Consider the following 7,053-nt stretch of genomic DNA (forward strand, 5'->3'; position numbering starts at 1 on the left):
CCCCCCGGAGCGACCCCCAGGGTGAGGATTTAGGGGTGTTTTTGTCCCTGCTCATCCACAGGGACGTGAGGATGAACGGGAAAGCTGAATTCCCGCAGTCTTTGTCTCTTCCTGTTCCTCTTCCCTTCCCATGAAGCTTAGGCCCTTCCCACTCACTGCTGGTCTAAATGGCTTTCATTTCCCTGTAGGTATTAGCACCGAAGCTGTCGAAATATGTGAGGATTTGTGTGTTCTCGCCTTTAAACGTATTTATCCTGTGTTTTTCCTTCGGGCAGGGCTGGGTTAGGGATGCTGGTGCAGGAGGATCCAAGCAGCAGCGCTGGGATCCATGTTGGCAACACAGCTCCAGGATTATAGGGAATCAAGGAATCGTTGTGCTTCTTATGAGGCTTTCTCGGCATGGGTTGGGATTTTTAGGTGGTGGTTGTGGCTGAGAGAAGTATAAGTAAGATATTAATAATATAATGTATGGATGTCTGATCTTTGGGATTGTTCCAGGACAGGTTGGATAGAGCTTAGTGGTATTTCCCTGCACATAGCAGGGGTGGAACTGGATGGGATTTAAGGTCCTTTCCCACCCAAACCATTCCAGGATTCTGTGATTAAGATTAATAAAAACAACACACAATGGTAAATGAAAACCTCCTTTCCTCTCTCCTCTTCTACCGTCTCTCCCTTTGGCTTCTATGCAGGATTTTCTACATCGGGTTATTTATCTTTAGAGCTGATTTTGCAGGAGAATGGTTGGAAATCACTGGGATGGTGAGTGCTCCAGGAGTGGGTTTGGTCATACATCAGCATTCTGTGTTATCCATTAATCCCAGTGGTGTTCCTGACTCCAGAAATAATATTTTAGTCTGTGATTCACATCGTAATAATTAATATGAAATCCCCTTAGCTGCAGAAGCTAAAACCAAGGTAGAATTCCAGGCTGGAATTGTGTTCACAGATGTAGGAATAAGAGCAATTTAGTGCTGAAGTCACAATTTTTAGGCTGTTTTTCCACACTGCAAATCAATGTGTTTGTGATCTCAGGTGTAACCTGAAAAGGGAGAAAGGTGCTGTGAATAGCTTCCTGCAAGGCTAACACTTGAATGCTTTATTGTGGCTCTTCATAGCAGGACAAAGGAAAATTAACTGTGGATTTTCAAGCTAAATGCACATGGAAAAAGTGGTGGGTGGAGCTGGAGATTATCCATATTGGAATTTTTCACAAGGCAAGGAGCGAGGAGACTGAGTTTACCATGAAAACCTAAATGGCAAAGTAGAGGTAGGAGAACCACTTAAAACGAAGGGACTGCCCATCCCTGGGAGTATTCCAGGCCAGTCTGGATGGGGCTTGGAGCATCCTCACCCAGTGGAAGGAGTCTGGGTGTGGGATGGGATGTCGTGGCAGCTGTTTGCATGCAGCAAACACTCAGTGTGGTTTGGCACTCAGGTGTTGACAGAACATGTGGTATTTCCTACTAGGTACTCAGCCAAAGAGCTGTTCTCCCCCAAATCCTTGGGGATAGGGAGTAGGTGTGGGTGTGTTGCTGCAGTGTGAGGACTCAGGAGGAGCAGGAGCCTGCCAGGTTAACATGGAAACTCAGAGCCCTTTCTGCATAGCATCGGGTGTGTTTTAAAGACAAATAATCCTGGGGAGCTCGGCCGTGTCACCTGGAGAGCATTGCACAATGGGAACAGGGATGTGTTTTCCAGCAGCACAATGAGCACTGTGAGGGTAGTGATGACCCCCCCGACTGTCACCCTTGTTAGAGGCATTTTCTCTGTCTAAATACAAGTATTCACTGTGTCATGTACTGAAATGGGCACTGCTGTGAGAACCTCTGTGAGAATCTCTCTCAGCCTTTTGCTTTCTTGATACACAGAAGCATTTTACAAGCTAAAATGCATTTCTGACTGAGTTTCATGTTCTTACACTTGTTTCAGCTTTGTGGAGAGTGTGGGAGGACACAGATGGGAGAATAATGAGTCTTGAAACATGAGCAGTTCCTTCTGGGCACTGTAGGAATCAAGTAGTAAATTTATAGCTGCAATATATACAGTATATAATATTGTATGTGTCTGTATCTGTTCACTCAGAGCCTGGATGTGTCAGGTGGGATGGGAGAGCTGTGCTGGCTCCACATTGCAGCTCATCTCCCCAAAACTGGGGCACTGCAGCTCTCCAGAAGGAAACATCTGGACTCAGATATCCTGTGCTAAGTACATTTGAATTCCTACAGTGTAACCACACAGCGACACTTTGCCATGGAGGAGAAAAAAGCAGGCTGAAGAACAGCCTCTTCCTCCTTAAAAACCACAGAGTGAAGGATTTTCCTTGCTGTTGCAGCATTCTGCTATCACACAGGTGGGTGGGGAAGCAGTGCTGGGGTCTCTCTCTTCCTGGCTTCACTGAGCTGGGAATACAGGTGCTGCTCTTCCTGACATTGCCTTTCATGTCTCAGGAGCTCGAGGTGCAGAGGTGAGACGTCTTCGGGGAGCTGATTACCTGCTCTAGATCAAAATGCCATGTCAGAGGGACTAAAGGGTCCCTCGGAGCGAGGCAGTTTTACTTCTTGCTGTGTGCTTAGGCTGAGTGGTCTGTGTTGAGCCACTGTGGTCTGGGGGCTGCAGCTGGCATTGGAGGTCCTGAAGGTGTTCTCCAGCCCTGCAGCAGGACAGATGTCTTGTCACTTGGATTGGCAGTGCTGGTTGTAGGGGCAGCAGTGTGGGTTTGGGTGCCAGTTGGCTGCCAAAGCCACCAGCCATTCTGTCATGCTTGGGCATGGTTTGTATGCAGCTGTTCCTGCCTTGAGGTCCTCAGGGATCTCTGCTCCGTAGCCTAAATAATCAGCCATCTGATCCTCTTTTCTAGCAGTGAATTTTCTTCCCAAACTCCAGCCAGCTTCTCCAACAGCATCTGCCTCTGGATTGCTTTCCAGTTTGACACTGAGCTCATTCTGTGTTGTACTTGATGACATACTTTACATAAATGGCACTTTGGTGGTGTTCTAAGATGCTTCTCTGCACCTATCTTGCAGGTGAACGAGTGCTCTGTTTCCATGGACCTCTCCTTTATGAAGCAAAGGTATGTGTGGCTGTTGCTGCTGCAGGTGGTTCTGGGTGTCCCCCAGGAAAATAAGGAGTGGGTTTTGTTTCCCTGCTGTGCCTCACTCCATGGGACCAAGGACTGAAACTGAAATGGATGAGAACCTCAGAATGTATGAAATCAATTTTAAATCCTGGAGCTTTACGTAAAAGAGCAATTTCAGGACACCCAGTGGGGCTGTGCAGCTGTTCTGGTGGTTTCAGGTGTGGAATATCTGACAGAGCCAAGTTCCCAGAGCACTGGCAAGCATCTGTGCCTGCAGGATGTGGTGCTGGTGCATAGGCTAGTCAGTCAGCTGCAGTTTGGGCTTCCTCAGGGGTGTGTGTGGCTGAGTACAACCTGTGGTCTCCAACAACAGCACTGCAGAAGAGACCACTGGACTGCAGTGACAAAGGAGGTGGTGTCCCAGTTCTGGTGCCCAGTTCTGGTGCCCAGTTCTGGTGCCCAGTTCTGGTGCCCAGTTCTGGCTTGCTAACCTGCACTGCACACCTGTGCCTTGGGCCGTGACACTGCTACCTCAGTTGTGCTGCAGGTACAGCTCTGAATTTCTCTGCTTCCACCTCCTCTGGAATGGGAAAAAAAAAGCCTCTTGTAGCTGTGGGAGTTAGATGCTCACAGGAGTTCCTGGGGCACCTCAGCCAGATTTAAATCCATTAGGATTCAGTGGCAGTGGATGTTAGCTGATGGGACCTTCAGAGGGCTGGAGGCAGGGAGAAGTACTTGACGTCTCTTTTACTGGGAAATAGTTGTTCTGATGTTAAAATCCTGCCCAGAGCATTGGCAGGGGATGGGGTGGGCTTGGATTAAGCATTTTCTCTTCAGTGTTTCTCCTCTGCTCTCTCCCATGCTCCGCAACTGGAGGAGGTGGTGACAGTGTGCTCAGGGTTGTGTGCTGCCAGTGCCTGCAGAGAGGAGAGAAGTCAGGGCCTCTGGGTTAGTGGGAATGAACTTCTGTTAGCAGCAGTCTCAGCTCCGTGGTCAGTTCCAGAGCCCAGAGTGATGTGCTGTGCCCTCTGCTGTGGCCAGAGTGGGTGAGTGTGCAGGACCTCTCAGCTTAGTGCTGGAAGGGATTTCCCAGCTGGCAAGGAGCTGTTTGCATTGAGTGGCTCCTTCTGGGCTCCTGAAATGGCTGCATGAACTTTCACTTTCCTTTTCAAATGGTTTCTTTATTTATTTAAGAGGGTTTAATTTTCAAAGGTACTTTGTAGGTAGCAATGACAAATAACCTTCACTTTCTTCCTGTTCCTTTTGATCTATTTTTGTTCCGTGACTGTCAGTACATAAGTTGTTTCGTCCCTGCTGACCAGATCCTTCGTGTCCCAGAGCAACATGATCAGAGAGGCACTTGTTTGTGTTGCTGTGAGAAGTGGTGGCAAGCAGGAACTGTTTGTACATCTCTGTACAATGCAGAGTTAATGGGATTCACTTCAGGCACTTCTTACCTCCAGCAAAGAAAATATTTTGGTACAGGAATATATTTGAGTCATCTTTTGCTTCATGCTCAGCCCTTTTGTTCTTCAGACAAGCAGGGACAGGCACAGTCTGGGCTGGGCTGTTTTTAACTTCAGGCTGACAAAATAAGCCTCTGGTGCAGGAGTAGGAGTGGGATAACCTCACTCCTAGCTGCAGGTTGAGGTGAGACTGAGTTTAAGTTCCACATGTGGCATTTTGGAGATGATCACTGAAATATGATGTTCCTCTGTTGGCAGTTTTGGCACTGAAGAGGGTGCACCACACTGTAAAATGCTACATAGCAGAAGGCTGTGCCCTCTCAGATACTTACAGGTGACTCAACATGACAAGAAAACAGCAGTTTTAATTTCTGTGGGTAGTTTTTACTTCAAGGGGAAAAAAAACCTTTAAAAGAGACTAAAAGTTAAAGCCACACAGATCATTCCTCATGTTCACAACACCCTTCTGATGTCCCTGCTGAAGTGCTGCAGTGGCAGCTGCATCTCAGCACCTCCAGAACAGCACTTGAACTCTCTCAATGAAGTGCTGAGCTTGGTAGATTTCATTTGTACAGCCAGAAAGTTCAGGGACGTGTGATAGGCACAGAGTTCCACTCCCTGGGGTCATGTAGTTTCTGTTCTGGGCTGGCTGGAGATCTGTGTTGGGATTTTGAGGAAGATGTTGTGTGTTTTTTCTGTGGTAGCTTGAGCTCTCCATGCTGTGCTGCAGGGATAGGAAGGAGCTGTGAAACCAGGCAGTGTGAACAACATTCCAGCTCACCTGGGCACACTCCTGAGAGCTGAGACAGGGGCTGGGAGTAAAGCTGTGCCACATGTGAGGCAGGAACATCTGAGGAACACTTCTGAATCCAAGTAGTGCCATAGAACAGCCTCGTTATGTGTGTTCTCCTCTGTTAATACTCTTCCCCTTGATATTGGGGTGTGAGGAAGTTGCTGTATTCCTAGCCCAGACTTCTGATGGAAATAACTGTTTATTTCCCTCCTGTTTACGTTCCTAACCCAGACAGAGCCCTCCCTGCAGCTCTGGGTGAACCCAGAGCTCTCCCTGGGGCTGGAGAGTTCCCTAGTAGTTATTGTACTGTTGAAGACTCCTCTGCTGCAGCTTACCTGTGTGAGAGGTAGGGATCCAGCTCCCCAGAGAATTGCTTGGGGCTCACCTGGGTCTGTTTGGATACTCCTTTGTCATCCTCAGGGGGTTCTGGTCCTTCTCCCAAGGGAAGGTGTCCCTTTGGACAGCTGAGCAGAGTCACCTCTTTGCTCAGCCCTTCCCAGTCCATCCACAGGCAGTACCTTGGGTCAGGGAATAGCTGTAGTATTCCAGGTGCTTGCATGGAAATCTCTGCATGCTGAACCTCTGGAAGCTAGAAAAGCAGCTGATTTGGTGTGAAAACACATCCAGATCTTGTTCCCAGTGGGACTGACTGACCTTTCCTCTCTGTTGCAGTGCGTAAAGGTTGCCATAAAGGACAAGCAAGTCAAATACTTCATCCATTACAGTGGCTGGAATAAAAAGTAAGTACTGCATGAAATGAAAGCAGAGTTTCTTTTTCCTTTGCAGTCAAATCTGTTGTCAGTTTGAGTGTGAGCTGGAGGGACTAGCACTGCCATGGTCCCATGAGGAGATGTTCTGGGACTGACCTAAATAGGTTTTATACCAAAATATAGCAACAGAAAGCAAGCACTGCCAAACTAAGCATTTCCTGCAGAGCTTAGGGTATGACTAGGCTGATGGGAATCCTCTATAGAATTCTGTTTGTTCTGAGTGGAAAATAGTGACTGTAGTTGCTCCCTGGCACAAATCCCTAGTGTGAGACTTCGTTGTTATGTGTTGGTAGGAGAGGCAACTCCTGCTGAGGTGAAACAAAACTCCACTCAAACACACAGTGTATTTGGCTTTTATGCCACTTTTTGGCAGCAAATTTGGGAGCAGCACAGCTTGCTGAGGGCTGTGTTCAGCATGGGGAAGGGTTTGGCCTTTCCCAGGAGCAGCTGTAGCCTGTATTCATTTCCAGCCTCTCATGGTAAAGTAAACTTGGAGAGACTTTTTCCTCCTGCAGAAGTGTTTGAATTGGTGAAGCTGAAAGGCCTCTCCATGAAATAAGTGTTGAGCCCTTTGTTTTTCACCTTCCTGGTGAAAACTTCCATGAGATTGTTGTATTGATGGAGTTGACTTTTCCCTTTTGAATTCTGTTCTGCCACATTGCTGTGAATTTAGGCAAAATGGAGTTTTCCTTAGTGATCAAAAGCTTCAGCTCTACAGACTCAGAAGCCTCAGAGAGCAGTTTCCTGTTTGGTTTCATTTCAGTGCTGAAGACTGTCACTGTGATCTTGCTCTCACTGACACAACCAAAAGCTGAACCTCATGTTTTCTGTGTAACTGAACTGCATCCTCTCACCCTCCTGCAAATGTGCAGAGATGTTTGTAAACACAACACTCACAGAGCATAATTAGTCCTGTGGTGGCTGCTGCCTGCTAATGAGGCAGCA

The sequence above is a fragment of the Acanthisitta chloris genome, unplaced genomic scaffold (assembly GCF_000695815.1).
Source record: "Acanthisitta chloris isolate BGI_N310 unplaced genomic scaffold, ASM69581v1 scaffold32827, whole genome shotgun sequence".
NCBI lineage: Eukaryota > Metazoa > Chordata > Aves > Passeriformes > Acanthisittidae > Acanthisitta > Acanthisitta chloris.